This window comes from Pongo pygmaeus, chromosome 12, assembly GCF_028885625.2.
Source record: "Pongo pygmaeus isolate AG05252 chromosome 12, NHGRI_mPonPyg2-v2.0_pri, whole genome shotgun sequence".
Classification (NCBI taxonomy): Eukaryota; Metazoa; Chordata; class Mammalia; order Primates; family Hominidae; genus Pongo; species Pongo pygmaeus.
In genome coordinates this window covers 43,610,707-43,629,042 of record NC_072385.2, presented here as the reverse complement: position 1 = coordinate 43,629,042, position 18,336 = coordinate 43,610,707, and the positions used below count along the sequence as shown (strand labels likewise).

Here is an 18,336-nt window from a genome sequence, read left to right as displayed (position 1 = left end):
GCCTTGACCTCAAGAATGTCTCATCCGTAGGGAAGAATGTGGCTAGAGCAGAGCTGGAGTGAGAGCCTCTAGAGCTTTCTTACATGGGCCTAAGAGTGGTGCTCCTAGGAAGCAAGCCTCAAAATCCCGAACTACTCCTCCCTCCATCTCTCTTCTTTGTATCCTGCACTTGGACCCCAAAACAACTTAAAATGGGTTTTCCCTCACCCCTACCACCACCACAATCACTCCATGCCTTGCTTACTATAACTACTTCATAGCTACTCTTCTTGTTCTAGCCCCTACACCTCTCCCACCTTCCCTGAACACTACCACCAAATTAATCTTTCTAAAGCACGGCATTCATCCAGTCTGTCCACACATCAAATACTGCAGGGGCTCATTGAAGCCAGAACCCCATTTCAAATTCACAGCTTTTTTTTTTTTTTTTTTTGAGATGGAGTCTCTCTCTGTCACCCAGGCTGGAGCGCAGTGGCGTGATCTCGGCTCACTGCAACCTCTGCCTCCTGGGTTCAAGCAATTCTCCTGCCTCAGCCTCCCAAGTGGCTGGGATCACAGGTGTGTACAACCATCTCAGGCTAATTTTTATATTTTTAGTAGAGACGGGGTTTTACATTGTTGGCCAGGGTGGTCTCGAACTCCTGACCTCAGATGATCCACCCACCTTGGCCTCCCAAAGAGCTGGGAGTACAGGCGTGAGCCACCGCGCCTGCCCGAATTCATGGCTTTTCATTAGGCCTTTCCACTGTATCTTTCCTGCCACATCTACCACATTCCCTCAACCAAATTGAAATGCCCTGATCATCATCAAGGTCAAATAACAGTTTGTCAGATGGAGTTTTAATGTTGAGTGTGTATTAACCCTTCCAAAATGATCCACCTACTAGATGGATCATAAAAATCTCTATTCATCCAAACCTTTAATTAGCCAACATTTTCTATCTCACAGTCACACTGAATAAAACATTTATTATTTCTTCAGCCTGAGAGCTTGGTTGCTCTTAAGCACTTTTTTTGGGGGGGGGGGCGGGGGCACAGAGTCTTGCTCTGTCACCCAGGCCAGAGTGCAATGGTGTGATCTCGGCTCACTGCAACCTCCGCCTCCCAGGTTCAAGCGATTCTTCCTCTTCAGCCTCCCAAGTAGCTAGGATTACATGCACCCACCACCACGCCCAGCTAAATTTTGTACTTTTAGTGAGATGGTGTTTCACCATGTTGGCCAGTCTGGTCTCAAACTCCTGGCCTCAGGTGATCTGCCCACCTCGGCCTTCCAAAGTGCTGGGATTACAGGCATGAGCCACCGCGCCTGGCCCTCTTAAGCACTTTGGAGGTGGTAGAACTGCCTCACCCTTCACTGGAGGCTTTCAATCCACACCCCAAGGAATATGCCCACGGCCTCCCTTCTATCCTCGGAGAATCCACCGGTGCCAGCCTCACAGTGCTAAGTTCATGTTGTTACATTCACTCACTCATGAGGTCAAGGACCACGTTAGTTCAGCTCTACACTTCAGCATCTCCCAAAGGGCCTGTTCTATGGAAGGTACTTAAAGATCTTTTGAAGGAGAGAAAGCAAATTTCTAATTGTAAACATTTGGTAAGATGAATTTTTACAACGAGGAAGTTAAGCAAGATAATTACAAACTCTCATGAAAGGAAAAGTTTAAATGAAAATGCTCTTTCTGCCTTTCTTTGGTGGGTTGATGTCAGCAAACTCCCCTTGCATATCTTTTTTTTTTTTTTTTTTTTTTTTTTTGAGATGGAGTCTCACTCTGTCACCGAGGCTGGAATGCAATGGCATGATCTCAGCTCACGGCAACCTCCGCCTCACCTCCCGGGATCAAGCGATTTTCCTTCCTCAGCCTCCTGAGTAGCTGGGATTACAGGCACATGCCACCATGCCTGGCTAATTTTTGTATTTTTAGTAGAGACGGGATTTCACCAGGTTGGCCAGGCTGGCCTCAAACTCCTGACTTCAGGTGATCCGCCCGCCTTGGCCTCCCAAAGTGCTGGGATTACAGGCGTGAGCTACCGCACCTGGTTCCCTTGGATATCTTGCTGCACAAGTGTTTATGTATAATGAGTGTCTTTTTAATACAAAGTTTCTGCATGAGCTCTCCTTATTCAGCCTATAAATCCCAGCTATGCCCATTCTTCCACAAGAGTGGATTTGGGCCCTTTAATGACAGCTTGAGCTTGTCCAGCAGGGAAAGGCCCTGGAAGGAAGGGTGGTTCTGTATGCGGTTCCTGGAATACACTTCTTCCAGTGAAGTGTCAGGGAAGAGACACAGCCAGGTTATCAACGGTGTGTGGAATGGAAGTACACCTGAATATGGACATCCCAGAGGGAGAATGGGGGAGCCCCGCACCCCTCCACAAACACCCACATGCACCTCTACCAAAGATTTCAACCCCTCTGGAGACAGTTTTCTCAGCTCAAGCAACCTGTTCCCCTCTTTTCTCTCTTATCATTTAAAATTCCCCAAAGAGGGGCTGGAATTTCTCAAGAGTATGTTCCAGGCCACCCAGAGCTCGAGACATGGAAAGAGGCTTTAAACTCCAGAACCAGGACCTGGGTTTTGGGATGGTGTCAATCAGAGATCATGAGGACTGAGGTTTCCAAGGGGACGATGGAGCTTGTAGCCACTTTAGTTGGAAAGTAACTGTGTCTGGGCTTGTAATTCTGCACAGGCCATGTGACAGAGCGATGAAGACAGTGGTGCTCTGGGGCCAACCAGGCCTAACATCCCATATCTGCAGTTACTCTAACATCCCATATCTGCAGTTACTCTCTGTGTGACTCGGAACAGGTTTCTTGACCACTCTGGGCCTCAAATTCTGTCTTTCAAGAATGGAATAATGATGTGACAATTGTGAGGATGAAATGACATTTAAAATGCCTAGTACACGTGTGGCATATAATAAACTGTCTGTAAATAAGAAGTTACCAAGTTTAGATGCTGCACTTATATAATAGACTAAAAATACCTTTCTGTTAGGAGGAAAGCAGCCTGTGGAGTGGAGATGTCCCTGCTGGTGAGCAGGAACATTTTCATTTTCTATGCAAAAGGGACTGCCCCCAGGCACATAGTTAAATTGGTGAAATTCAACTACATAGACACACACACACACACACACACATACACACACACACACACACGTACTTTTTTTTTTTTTTTTTTTTTGAGACAGGGTCTCATTCTGGGTCACCAGTGAGACCCAGAATGCAGTGGAATGCAGTGGTGAAATCGTGGCTCACTCTCACTGCAGCCTCTACCTCCCTGGGCTCAGGTGATACTACCTCAGCTTCCTAAGTAGCTGGGACAGGCATGCACCATCACGCCTGGCTAATTTTTTTATAGAGATGGGATTTCACCATGTTGCCCAGACTGGTCTCAAACTCTTGGGCTCAAGCAATTTACCTGCCTCAGTCTCCCAAAGTGCTGGGATTACAGGCGTGAGCCATTGCACCCAGCCTTCACACATCTTTTAACACTTTCTCTCACCTATCCCACATCACCAAGGCCCCGCTGCATGTCCCAGGTGCTGTCCTTTTAAGACAGCTGGGCAAGCTCTGCACAAGACAGCTTCTCCCCATCAGATTACACCTGACTCTGAGAGTGAGATAAGTATGCAGGTTGTGACCCATGAACACAGACAAGGAAGATACTTACTTCCAACTGCAGAAAGGATCATACAGAGCAATGGAAATGGGAACAGGAAGGCTTGGGGTGGTGTGTTTCAATCATGTCTGTGGAATAGAAGGGTTGGAGGAAGCCACAAAGTTTGTCAATGGTTGGTAATGCAGGGATTGGGGTTGTTTCTTTGTACTTTATGTTGAGACAGGGGCCAAGATGTCTCTGCTGCTTAATATATATATGTTACATAATGTATAAATATTTACTGAGCCAATCTGTCACCCTTCTTCACTGCTCTCAGCCAGCTCACTCAGGAAGCTGACAGACACCACATAGATGTACTAAGTTGTAAGGTCCCTTGAGGCAGGTGCCTTGACTTTATGTCCCTCCAAGTATTTCTCAAAACTAGGACAAAAAGATTTTCCATTTGAGTGAACTTATTAATGCTGAGGTTCAGTGACGGGTGCATTATTTTTCCTAGCAGTAAGGATTGTCAACAGAGACTTTTGGAATGACTTACTCTTAAGGCATGCATCATTCATTCAACATTTAACATGTACTTGTTTCAGACAGTGTTGTAGGCATGGAGGATTAAGACAAAGTCCTTGTCCTCACATAGCTTATGATTTTAGTGCATGCCAGATAGAGGAATTTTTTTTTTTTTTTTTGAGACAGAGTCTTGCTGTGTCACTCAGGCTGGAGCACAATGGCGTGATCTCGGCTCACTGCAACCGCCGCCTCCTGGGTTCAAGCGATTTTCCTGCCTCAGCCTCCTGTGTAGCTGGGACTACAGGCACGTGGCACCACCCCTGGGTTATTTTTGTATTTTTAGTAGAGATGGGGTTTCACCATGTTAGCCAGGCTGGTCTTGAACTCCTGACCTCAGGTGACCTGCCCACCTCGGCCTCCCAAAAGTGCTGAGATTACAGGCAAGAGCCACCGTGCCCGGCCTAGATAGAGCAATTTTTAACTGGGGGAGCACATATTCCTACAGTCTTGGTTGCTGGAATTCTGGTTTGGGGTGATGGTTGTGGAAACAGGAATGCCTCCTGAAAACCCTCACATCTCACTATGCACGAGAAAGTTGCTTATGTCCATGTGTGACCTGAGTCATTTTTTCCTCTTATTTCCGGTTCTTTCTAGAGTGGATGCAATGGTTCAAATGTAAAGGAAATAGGAAAGTAACTCAGTGGATTGCATTCAAAGGATAATGCCCAGACCTCCTGGAGTCACAGGGCGCTAGTGACTGTCAGGTGACACCCATGCCTCCCGTCCAGAGGCCTCTGGCAAAGCCCCACACTCTCCTTTTGCTGGGGTCGTGCTTGCTGCAATGTGGTGCCTGCTCAGGGTCTACACAAAATGTAAGAGGCCTGTGAAAACCCAACTTAATTAGAAGTTGGTGGCATCTTTTCAAACAAACACTTCCAGGAAGTAGCCACTCAGCATTCCAGGAAAGACTTAGGTTTCCAGGTTTCAAGGGGAGAAAGCCTAAACCGTAAGAAGGCATATACACAGAGTTGTTGTTGTTGTTGTTGTTGTTGTTGTTTCTGAGACGGAGTCTCACTCTGTTGCCCAGGCTGGAATGCAGTGGCGCGATCTAGTCTCACTGCAAGCTCCGCCTCCCTGGTTGACGCCATTCTCCTGCCTCAGCCTCCCGAGTAGCTGAGACTACAGGCACCCGCCACCGCGCCTGGCTAATTTTTTGTATTTTTAGTAGAGACGGGGTTTCACCGTGGTCTCAATCTCCTGACCTCGTGATCTGCCTGCCTCGGCCTCCCAAAGTGCTGGGATTCAGGCGTGAGCCACCGCTCCCAGCCTACACAGAGTTTTAGGGAAGAATATGCCAGACTGCTCTCTTCGTTTAATTGGGATATCCGTCACCTTATATCTTTATCTTTTCTTTACACTTTTTAAAATTATCTTCTAGCTATTTTGAAATGTACAAACAATTAATGTTAACTATAGTCACCTTACTGACTTATAGGACACCAAGTCATATTTATTCTAAGTATATATTTGTACCCATTAATCAGCCTCTCTTCATCCTGCTTCCCCCAGTACTCTTCCCAGCCTCTGGTAACCACCAATCTACTCTCTAGCTTTATGAGATCTACTTTTTCTTAGCTCCCACATATGAGGGAGAATATGCAATATTTGTCTTTCTGTGCTTGGCTTATTTCACTTACCAATATGACTTCCAGTTCTATCCCTGTTGCTGCAAACGACAAGACTTCATTCTTTTTTATGGACGAATAATATTTCAGTATGTATATATACTACATTTTCTTTATCCATTCATCCATTGATGAACACTTAGTTTAGTTCCCTGTATTGGCTATTGTGAATAGTGCTGCAAATGAACATGGTTGTGCAGCTATTTCTTTGATATATTGATCTCCTTTCTTTCGGATGTATACCCAGTAGTGGAAATTACTGAATCATGTGGTAGTTCTATTTTCAGTTTAGTTTTTGTTTTTGTTTTTGTTTTTTTTTAAGGCGCCTCCATACTATTTTCCATAGTGGCTGTACTAGTTTATATTTCCACCAACGTTGTTTGAGAGTCCCCCTTTCTCCACAGCCTCACCAGGATCCGCTATTCCCTGTCTTTTTTATAAAAGCCATTCTAACTGGGGTAAGTTGATATCTCCTTGCGGTAAGTTAATATCTCATTGTGGTTTTGATTTGTATTTATCTGATGATTAGTGATGTTGAATACGTTTTCATTTACCTGTTGGCCGTATTTTATGAAAAGTCTGTTCAGATATTTTGCCCATTTTTAAGTCGGATTATTTCTCTTTTTTGTTATTGAATTGTTTGAGCTCCTTTTGTATTCTGGTTATTAGTCCCTTGTCAGATGAATAGTTTGCAAATATTTTCTCCCATTCTATGGCTTGTCTGTTCACTTTTTGATGGTTTCCTTTGCTGTGCGGAAGCTTTGTAGCTTGATGTAATCCCATTGATCTATTTTTACTTTATTTTGCCTGTACTTTTGGAGTCTTACACAAAAAATCTTTGACCAGACCAATGTCCTGGAGTGTTTGTCCAATGTCTTCTTCTAGTAGTTTCATAGTTTCCAGTCTTATATTTAAGTCTTTAATCCATTTTGACTTGAGTTTTCTGTATGGTGAAAGATAGTGGTCTAGTTTCATTCTTCTGCATGTGAATATCCAGTTTTCTCAGCACCGTTTATTGAGGAAAGTGTCCTTTCCCTATTATATGTTCTTGGTGACTTTATCAAAAATGAGTTGGCTGCAAATGTGTGAATTTGTTTCTTGGTTCTCTATTCTATTCCATTGGTTGGTCTATGTGTCTGTTTTTATGCCAGTACCATGCTGATTTGGATACTATAGCTTTGTTGTATATTTTGAAGTCAGATAGTGTGATGCCTTTAGCTTTGTTCTTTTTGCTCAGGATTGCTTTGGCTGTTTGGTGTCTTTTGTGGTCCCATATAAAGTTTAGGATTTGTTTTTATTTCTATGGAGAATGTAATTGGTATCTTGATAGGGATTGCACTAAATCTGTACATTGCCTTGAATAGAATTATCATTTTAACATGATTAATTCTTCCAATCCATGGATTGGAATATTCTGCCAATTTTTGATGTCCTCTTCAATTTCTTTCATCAGTGTTTTATAGTTTTTCTTATATTGATCTTTTACATCTTTTGTTAAACTGATTCCTAGGTATTTTATATTCTTTGTAGCTATTGTACGGGATTGCTTTCTTGATTTCTTTTTCAGATTGTTTGCTGTTGGTGTATATAAATGCTACCAATTTTTATTTGTTGATTTTGTATCCTGCATTTTACAGAATTCATTTATCAGTTCTAAGAATTTTTTTGGTGGTGTCTTTAGGTTTTTCTGAGTATAAGACTATGTTGTCTATGTATGAAGCTAATTTAACTTCTTCCTTTCCAATTGTGAATGCCCTTTATTTCTTTCTCTTGCCTAATTGCTCTGGTCAGAATTTCCAGTATTACGTTGGATAAAAGTGGGCATCTTTGTCGTGTTCCAGATCTTAGAGAAAGGTTTTCAATTTTTCCCCAATCAGTGTGATGTTGGTTGTGAGTTTGTCATATATGGCCTTTATTATTTTGAGGTATGTTCTTTCTATACCCAATTTGTTGAAGTTTTTTTTTTATCATAAAGGGTCATTAAATTCTATTGAATGATTTTTTTAGCATCTGTTGATATGTTCATGTGGTTTTTATCCTTTGTTCTGTCAATGTGATGTACCACATTTGTTGATTTGTGATACAAACCACAAATTTTGATGTTGAACCATCCTTGCATCTTTGGCATGAATCCCACTTGATCATGGTAAATGATCTTTTTAATGTGTTGTTTAATTCAGTTAGCTGGTATTTTATTGAGGATTGTTGCATCTATGTTCATTAGTGATATTGGCCTGTAGCTTTTTGTTGTTGTTGTTGTGTGTCCTTGTCTGGTTTTGGTATCAGGATGACGCTGGCCTGGTAGAATGATTTTGGAAGTACTCCCTCCTCTTCAGTTTTTAAAAAGAGTTTGAGTAGAATTGGTATTTGTTCTTCTTTAAGTGTTTGGTAGAATTCAGCAGTGAAGCCATTAGGTCTTGGACTTTACTTTGGTGGGAGACTTTTTATTGCAGCTTTGATTCTTTTACATTCATCATTGGTTTGTTGACATTTTCTACTTCTTCATGGTTCAATCTTGGTAGACTGTATGTGGCCAGGACTTTATCCATTCCTTCTGTGGTTTCCCATTTGTTGGTGTATAGTTGCCTGTAATAGTCTTTAATGATTCTTTGTTTTTCTGTGGTCTCAGTTGGTATATCCCCTTTTTTTGTTTCCGATTTTATTTATTCTGTCTTTTTTTCTCAGTCTAGCAAAAGGTTTGTTGATCCAGACTGGTGTGTGTGTGTGTGTGTGTGTGTGTGTGTATGTGTGTGTGTTTGAGTCAGGGTCTCTGTTGCCCAGGCTGGAGTGCAGTAGCAAGATCTCAGCTCACTGCAGCCTCTGCCCCTGGGCTCAGGTGATCCTCCCACCTCAGGCTTCTGAGTAGCTGGGACCACAGGCACACACCACCATGTCTGACTAATTTTTGTTTTTTTGAAAAGGCAGGGTTTCCTCAGGCTATTCTCGAACTCCTGGGCTCAAGCAACCCACCCACCTTGGCCTCCCAAAATGCTAGGATTACAGGCATGGGCTCCCAAGCCTGGCCTCAGACTGTTCTTAACCTGTGGAAAAGGTAAATTCATCTCATTAAAGAGAAAGAGTAACATATATGCCACAGTGTTGCTGATTTGCCACAACTGGGCATGGTGCCAGACAAAGAGGGCCAGAGAGGCCAACCTTGTACCAAGCACAAATCACCAACCAAGAGCAGCCCAGTTTCATGGGGGTTGGGGCAGCCAGCCTTTAAGTTGGCCTCAGAGATTCCATCTCCTAGTATTCACACCTCTGTGTTCCCTTCCACATTATAAGCATATTAGTGTTTGTGACAGATAGGATATGGCGAACTGAGATAGGTCACTTCCAAGATTAAGTTAGAAAATACACTGTGGGCCCTATTTCCCTCCCCCCTTCCATCTCCCTCCCCCTCTGTCATAACTCTCTCTGGAGAAATCAGATGCCATGCTGTAATAATTACAATAATATTTTGTTATTATTCAGTAGCTAATATGTGCCAGGCACTGTGCTAGGCACCTTACAAATACTTTTCCAATGAATCCTTACTATTGACCCATGAGGTTAATACCATTATTATTGTACACATATTACAAAGGAGAAAATGAAGCCTCAAGAAGTGAAGTAACTTGCTCAGAAGTTGGTCCTAATCTCTTTTGACTCCGAAGTCCATGCTCTTAACCACTCTCAGTGTGCTAGGGCAATAGTAGCAACAACGAACAAAAATCTCAGAACCCAAGCAATTTACAATTTAGTGAGTGAGATGAAGCATGCACAAAGGGAACAATTAGAGAAAAATTACAAATGAAAATACAAATTTGAGATAATTTGCCCTCCCCACTCCCTTAAGCGATAATGACTAGAGGTGCTAAGGAAATAGGAATGTGGGACAAGGGGAATAATCAGGAAAAATTTCTTAGAAGAAATTGGTTTTGATTCAGATTTAGAATGGAAGGCAACTGAAAATATCATCTGAGCTAGTTCCAACATGTATTGACCCAAGGAAAAGTCAAAGGCATCAGCATTTCTTTTACCTAGTTTTTCCCTAATGCTCATCTGCCTCCAAGGTCAATTCCTAGTTTTGCTATTGTACAATAGCTATGCAAGATGTTACCATTGGGGAAAATTGAGAAAAGGGTATATGTGACCTTCTGGTCCTTTTTTTTTTTTTTGTAATTTTCTGCAAATGTATAACTATTTCAAAATTAAGAGGTTATTATTTTTTTTTTTGGTTGGGGGTGATAACTATTTCCCAAGTGTGCCAATCAGTTGTCTACTGGCTCTTAACTCCATTCGCACCCCTTGCATGCGTCTCTGTATCACAGGGCGGCTGGAAGCCTGCAAACCACATTTCCTAGACTCTCTTTTCAGTTGATTTTAGGTTCTGCCAGTAGGAGTCACTGGCAGTAAATTGGAAGATGATCAAAGCCTCAGACTTTTTCTTTTATTCTTGAGGCAGCAGTGTATCCCAGTAGCCTCAGTAGCCTGGTGATTGTGGGTCCTGGAAAACACCTTTCCTTTTCTTTCTCCAGGTTAGGTAGATGGTAACACCCTGCAATTACTGATCTTTGGGTAATCTCATTTCCCCTTTCCAATCCTTCAGCCCTTCCAACTTTTTTTTTTTTTTTTTTGCAATGGAGTTTCTCTCTTGTTGCCCAGGCTGGAGTGCAATGGTGCGATCTCGGCTCATCCCAACCTCCACCTCCCGGGTTCAAGTGATTCTCCTGCCTCACCCTCTGAAGTAGCTGGGATTACAGGCATGTGCCATCCTGCCTGGCTAATTTTTTTGTATTTTTAGTAGAGACAGGGTTTCTCCATGTTGGTCAGCCTGGTCTCGAACTCCCGACCTCAGGCTGCCTGCCTCGGCCTCCCAAAGTGCTGGGATTACAGGCGTGAGCCACTGCGCCCGGCCCCAACATTTTTTAAAAACACTTTGAGATATAATTTACATACAACAAAGTTCATCCATTATAAGTAACTGCAAAAATTTTGGCAAATTCATGCGACCATCACTATAACTTAGCTTTAGGACATTTCATCACCCCCCCAAAATTTCCTCGTGTCTGTTTATGGTTAATTTCCACTCTCAACTCCAGCCCTCTGGAACCACAGTCCTGTTTTCTGCCTCTATACATTTCTCTTTTCTGAATATTTTATATAAATTGAATTTACAACGTGTCGTCTTTTGTGTCTGGTCTCTATCACTTAGCATAATGTTTTTGAAGTTCATCCATGTGTTAGTGCGTATCAGTAGTGTGTGCCTTTTAATTGTGGCACAGTATCCCATTATATGAAAATACTACAATTTGTTTACCTGTTCATCGGTTGATGGGCCTTTGTGTTTCCAGTTTTTGGCTATAAGAAATAATTCACAGATATGTCTGTATGTGGACATACATTTTCATTTCTTTGGGGTAAATTCCTAGGAATGGAATTGCTGTGTTGTATGGTAAATTTATGTTTAACTTTTAAAGACCCTGCCAAACTATTTTCCACAGTGGATCTACCATTTTATATTCCCACCAGCAATGCACAAGGGGTACAGTTTCTCTGCATCTTTGACAAGACTTGGTACTGTCTGTCTTTTTTACTATAGTTGACGAGTATCTGTGTAGTGGTATCTAGTGGCTTTAATTTGCATTTCACTGATGATTATGTTGCTGTTGAGTATCTTTTCATGGCTATTTGCTTTTCAGCCATCTGTATTCTTTCTTTGGTGAAATGTCTATTAAATCTTATGCTCATTTTTAATTGGCTTGACTTCTTGTTGTTGAGTTGTATGAGTTCTTTATATATTTTGGATACAAGCCCTTTATCAGATATATGTCTGGAAACATTTATCCCAGTCTGTGGCTTTTGAAAACTATCTTCTTTATGGTATCTTTTATAGTGCAAAAATTTTAGATTTTGATGAATTCTAATTTACTTATTTTTTCTTTTATAGATCATTCTTTTGGTGTCATATTTAAGAACTACTTGCCCAACCCAAGGTTATGAAGTTTTTCTCCTATTTTTTTTCTAGAAGTTTTGTAATTCTAGCTTGTACATTTAGGTATATAATCCATTTAGTGAATTTTTGTGTAAAGGACAGGGTCTAAGGTCATTTTTTTAAAAAGTCAATATGCAGTTGTCCCAGACTATTTGTTAAAATATTATCCTCTCCTTGTTAAATTTTCTTGGCAATTTTGTTGAAAATCAATCCTTTCACCTCACCCTCCCAAGCAGCTGGGACTACAGGCATGCATCACTGCGCCCGGCTCTACACCTGCATTTTTGAAGGATACTTTTAAATTCTGGATATAGAATTCTTGGATAATTGTTGGCGTTTCCCCCAGCACTTTGAATATTTTTATACAACTACCTTCTAGCCTTATTTTTGAGGAGAAGTAGCTGTTAATTGTATTACTGTTCCCTGTATATTCTACTTTCAGTGATAAAAGAGTCTTTGGCTTTCAACAGTTTGACTATAATGTGTCTAGGTGTGGTTCTTCTATTTGAAATTTGCTGAATTTCTTGGATCTGTAGATTAATGCTTTTCATGTAATTTGAGGAGCATTTGGCCATTGTTTATTCAAACATGTTTTTCTGCTCTTTCTTCCTCTCTCATCTGAAATGCCCATTAAGTATATATAGGTACACTTGATATACAACAGGTCTTCAAGGCTGTGTTCACTTTTCTGCAGTCTTTTCTCTCTTTGTTGTCTAAGATGTTGTCCTCTTGATCTATCTTCAAGTTCACTGATTCATTCTTCTTCCATCTTAAATCTTTTGTTGAACTCCTCTAATGAATTCTTTACTTTGATTATTGTACTCTTCAACAGCACATTTTCATTTTTCATATATTTTTTAAAGAGAGAACCTTGCTTTGTCACCCAGGCTGGAGTGCGGTGGCACTATCACAGCTCACTGCCACCTCAAATTCTTGGGCTCAGGGGATCACCCTGCCTCAGCCTCCCGAGTAACTGGGACCACAGGCATGTGCCATGACGCCTGGCTAATTTTTACATCTTTTTTGTAGAGATGGAAGTCTCAACATCTTGCCCCAGCTGGTCTTCAACTGCTTTGCATAGCTTAGCGTTCAGTCAATTATTAGATAAATATTGTGTTCAAATACCTCAAACCAGTAAGGTTTGCATCATCTGCTGATGCATTGGAACATGGATAGGGGACCACATTAAAAATTTAGGCTGTTGGGGCCAGGCCGGTAATCTCAGCACATTGGGAAGCTGAGGCAGGTGGATTACTTGAGGTCAAGAGTTCGGGACCAGCCTGGCCAACATGGTGAAACCCCGTCTCCACAAAAAATACAAAAATTAGCCAGGCATGGTGGCACGCGCCTGTAATCTGAGCTCCTCAGGAGGCTGAGGCAGGAGAATCACTTGAACCCAGGAGGCAGAGGTTGCAGTGAGCCGAGATCCTGCCACTGCACTTCAGCCTAGGGGACAGAGGGAGACTCCTCTTAAAAAAAAAAAAAAAAATTAGGCTCTTCTCAGGTCTTCCTAGTGTTTTGCTTTCTGATGCCACCTTTTGAGTCTTCTATGCTCACACAAAGCCTTAGCGTCAGCTAGGAGTGTGTGAATAGCTGGAGGATTCTCTGTCTCTGCCATACATGTGCACAGCATCATACAGGAATACGCTTGCCCCAATTGCAACCTCAACCGCAGGCTAGTAGAAATTTGACCTTGGCTCCCCCCACTCTCCTGCCTCTGGGAAATCAGTTTCACTGACTGATCCTGACTGTGGGTGTCATCCAGTGCTCCTAATGGAGGGAGTCTCCTTCAGTGGCAGTCGAGAAGCTGCTGGTCCTCATGGGCTGCCCTCCCTGGCAGAACCCCTATGTTGATCAAGCTGGGGGTGGGGGCAGTATGACTGGAATAACTGGGACTTATTCCTCAGATCTCCACAAAGATTAGCAGGGGCTCAAGCATAAACACTTCTCGGATTGTCGTTTTCCTGTGGTCACTTTCAAATTTGCTAAAACGGCTCTTTTTTTTTTTTTTTTCAATTTTGTCCATCTTTATAGTTGCTTTTAAGGAAGATGATTTGATGATCTCCTCACTCAACCACAGCTAGAAATTCTGCCTGAATCACTATCCCTCCTAATACTTTTGTAATTAATTCCTTGAATCAAATTTCCTGTTTCAAATACCTTGAGTGGTGGTTTCTGATTTCCTGACCAGACACAACTCAAACACCGTAATATTTAGAAACGTATTGCAAGTCAAGGAATGGATGATAATTGAATAGGAAATAATCCTCAAAGGTTTGGCACTATTCATATGCCCTGATGTTCCTCACCCTCACACATACACACAAAATACCAGAGTTTAGTATCACGTTGGTATAGATTTGAATCCAGTCTTAATCTACTTATCAGCTCTGAAATTGTGAGCACAATTTTGAGCCTCCATGAGCTTTGGTTTCCTCATCTGTAGAGTGAAGTTAATAATATTTATCTAATAATGCACATGCTAAATGGCCTAGTCATTCCACAGTGTGTACATATATTAAAACGCCACGTGGCCAGGTGTGGTGGCTCACACCTGTAATCCCAGCACGTTGGGAGGCCAAGGTGGGCAGATCACTGGAGGTTGGGAATTCGAGACCAGCCTAGCCAACATGGTGAAACCCTGTCTTTACTAAAAATACAAAATTAGCCAGGCGTGGTGGCCCATGCCTGTAATCCCAGCTACTCAGGAGGCTGAGGCAGGAGAATCACTTGAACTCGGGAGGCAGAGGTTGCGGTGAGCTGAGATCACACCATTGCACTCCAGCCTGGGCCACAAGAGTGAAACTCCGTCTCAAAATAAAAACAAAAACAAAAACAAAAACAAAACAAAAACACAAAAACACCATGTTGCACACCATGAATATATACAATTTTTACCTGTCAATTTAAAAAAGAAATAAAAAAAAACTTACCTAATGAAATCATTCTGGGGAATAAATGAGATGATGTGTGGAAAACACTTGAGACAATACATATCAAATATGTCTTTAAATCCATTTTCTCTCCAATTTAAGTACCCATTCCTTTTATTGTTCCAGCAGCTTGAATTATTGAACTAGCAGACTGAATATTCACTCAGGAATCAAATTCTTATGAAAATCCACACAGGAGATAACTGGAAAGAAAAAGTCAAATTAAAGTGTTCGGCAATTCATCATTTGGTTTCATTAGTTCCAGGGCCTAATTTCCTTTCAGTTTCCCACAACAGGACTTTTTGAAGACTCACAGTTGAACCTTATTTTTATGCCTGAATTGATTAAAACTTTTAGCTTCTTTTACAGACTCTAGTCCAGTTCTTATTTCCATGAATAAGCAGGACCTTCAGTACAGCAGAAACAGCAAACCTCTCTTAGCTCCATGTATAAATTATGATGTCTGCTTGTTAGCAATACTCTCTGTGACATCAGCAGCAGAGTCAGCTAACAGTTGCTGGGAGATGCCACAGTCTGGAACTCTACTATAGATGGACATAGATTTCTGTGGCTTGGTAAACCATCTGGATTTCTTACATTTAGGGTGAATCCAATTATTTGTTCTTTCCTTTGGAGGGTGAAAAGTGTCTTCCCAACGAGGTAAGTAAATCTGTCCATGTTTTTCTCCTTGTTGATTCTATGGTTGGCTACTCTCTCATGATTGTCAATCAAAGGTGGATTATGGGATTTCTACAATTTATGCTCTGAATGTGATGGTGTTGGCTGATCTCTAGATGTATTCAGAAACAGGAATAATCACATTCCTCTTTTCCCTATGTGTTAAGCTCTTTGTTAACTGGGATCGTTTATTTTATAATACATTTTGGTGTCTTAATATGTTTCAATTAACAGAGTTCATGCTAAAAAACATTGTGTAAGTTAGCAATTTAAAAACGAAAGACAAGATCTACTAAAGTAAACAAAAACAGTACTAGATACAACCACCTCTGTTTTTGGATAATTTAGGTGTGTCAGGATTCTATATGTCCTCTTTCCAGCTCTATAAGCACTTCATGTCGACCACCTGTAGCTGTGCAGAAAGGAATGTCCCAGAGAGATTGTGGGTTGTGGGGGAATGGTGCGGGTGTGCCAGTTGGGCCTCCCAAACATATTCAAAATAGTTTAAGTAGAACAAAAAAGTATGTGTTGAAGGACAAAGCCTTGCCTGAATCTAGGAGCATAAGCAATGTCCTCAGGACTTGGTCTCACTCTCTCTGTCTCTCACTACACTCTCCTCAGTGCTGGTTCTATCTACAAGCAGGCCCCCATCATGGGGGTAAAGTGGCTGTCAGCACCTCCAGGCACATAACCTGGCTCTCAACAGATTTCTGGGTCAATCCTAATTGGACAAGCTGAGATTATCCGTCTTCCCTGAAGCAATCCATGTAGCCAGGGGAAAGGTCTTAGCTCAGCTTCCCTGGAAGCAGAGCCTGAGACAGCGGTTTGGGGGCACATGACGTATTGAAGAAGTGCCCTTCAGGAAAAACCTATAGGGGAAGGGGAGAAACAGGAGAGGGCAGGGGAAGGAACTAAGCAAGGATGTGGTATCAGGTCAGGTCTAGCCTGGTCTGATCCACAAGATATAAGCATTGAGGACAAACTACATCATAGTTGGTCTCCCCTAGAGGCAAGGGGCTTACCTTTTATAATCTATTTCATTTGGTCATTGGCTGTAGTCTGCACCTAGAGGAAAGATCACTCCCCAGGAAAAGTAGCTGTATCATCTCAGGGTAAGTCCCTGGAGAGGGGGCAGATGTGAGCTGTTAGCAGCTTATAGTGCAACATTAGGTTCATGGGCTGGTGAAGGGACCTGAGTGGGCACCATGGCATCTACTACTTTAAGTTTAGTGGGACTTTTCCTATACCCCCTGATAAAGCATTCTTTTTTTCAGAATCCACGGCTTCTAGTCCCACAGAATCTAAAGTTGGTGAGGAACAGAAACACAAATTCCCCAAGTGGGATGGTGAGAAAGGCCATTCCCCTCTCCACCATTTAGTCCCCATTTCAATGAATTCTACCTTTCAGGAACACCACATATCTAATGGCTATTGGTTTAAGGAGTGTGTTGCATCTTGAAGAACAGCATCCCATCCTCATAGGGCGTTGTCTCCAGGTCAGCACCTCAACTGCATCTTTGAGAGGCCATTCCACTGCTGTCAGGCTGGAAGATTCTGGAGGATGCAGTACATGTTAGGAACAGTGGATCCTGTGGTCATGGGCCCATGGCTGCACCTCCTTTGTCATCAAGTGGGTCCCTTGTTTGAAGCTAGGTTTTGTGGAATCTCATATCGGTAAATCATTCCCACTGTGAGTTCTCAAATAGTGGTGTTGGCTCTGGCTCTGCAGGCAGGAAAGCCAAACCCTTACCCAGAACTTGTATCAGTTCCAGTCAGGATGAGTTGCTGCCCTTTCCAGAGTAGCAAGGATCCATTGTAGTAAACTTGCCACCAAGTCACTGGCTGGTTGCCACAAGGGAAAGTACAGGTGGCTCAGCATCCGTCTCTGTTGCTGACAGGCTGGAAAATTACACCAGTCTTGGTGAGATAAGCCTGTGTTCTTGGGCCTCTGCATATCCTCCATCTATGCCTTCAAGGCCACTTCCTTCCTGAGGCCATGATGGAAGCACTAGGATGGCTGAGGGCAGAGGCTGGTGGGCATCAATTAGTTGAGTCACTCAATCCATGTATTGGCTTAATATCTCATTCACAATGGATGGTCCCTTATGAGCATTAACATGTGCTACCAAGACCCTCATACTTGATGTCCACTCCAATAGGTCCAACAATATACCTCTTCCCCAGGCCTCCTTGTCTCTTGATCTTACTATGCTGCTCCTTCCAATCCCCTAATCCACCAGTCAAGTCATTCATCACTGCCTGTGAGTGGATGTATATTCTTACTTTGGGTTATGATATGGTTTGGCTGTGTCCCCACCCAAATCTCATCTTGAATTGTAGTTCCCGTAATCCCTACGTGTCATGGGAGGGACCCAGTTGGAGATAATTGAATCACCGTGGCAGTTATCTCCATGCTGTTCTCATGATAGTGAGTGAGTTCTCACAAGATCTGATGGTTTTATAAGGGGCTTTTGCTTGGCACTTCTCCTTCCTGCCATCATGTAAAGAAGGATGTGTTTGCTTCCCCTTCCTCCATGACTGTAAGTTTCCTGAGACCTTCCCAGCCATGTGAAACTATGAGTCAATTAAACCTCTTTCCTCTATAAATTACCCAGTCTTGGGCAGTTCTTTGTAGCAGCATGAGAATGAACTAATATAGGTTACTTCTCTCTCCACCCAAAGTGTATGACCAATTGCATAGCCTGAATGTCTGCCCCCTAGAGGAATTCTTCTCACCACTCTTATCTCTGAGTGGGTCAACCATGCAACAGCAGTGCCTTTTCAGCTAGTACCAATATACTGAGCCAACCCATCCCTGAATCACACTCAGACCCTTTGTCCTTCTGTAATCTGTTGATAATTGACCCATGTTGCTATGTGAGATGAGCTGAGAAAAAGTGGATCATGTGGGTGTCTGGCTCCTTGCTCATGCAGCT

General features: G+C 42.4%; 2 protein-coding genes across 2 annotated transcripts in view; one reads left to right on the top strand and one right to left on the bottom strand.

The window, feature by feature from the left end:
- TTL (tubulin tyrosine ligase) overlaps positions 1–15,181 on the bottom strand; it is a 71,097-nt gene extending 55,916 nt beyond the window's left edge. Inside the window, exon 1 of the mRNA XM_054472160.2 lies at positions 14,723–15,181. The gene's annotated coding sequence lies outside the window, so the exon portion shown is untranslated. The remainder of the gene's footprint in view (positions 1–14,722) is intronic.
- Positions 15,182–15,218: 37 nt separating this feature from the next.
- LOC134737782 (uncharacterized) overlaps positions 15,219–18,336 on the top strand; it is a 44,094-nt gene continuing 40,976 nt past the window's right edge. The window contains exon 1 of the mRNA XM_063648560.1: positions 15,219–15,382. The gene's annotated coding sequence lies outside the window, so the exon portion shown is untranslated. The remainder of the gene's footprint in view (positions 15,383–18,336) is intronic.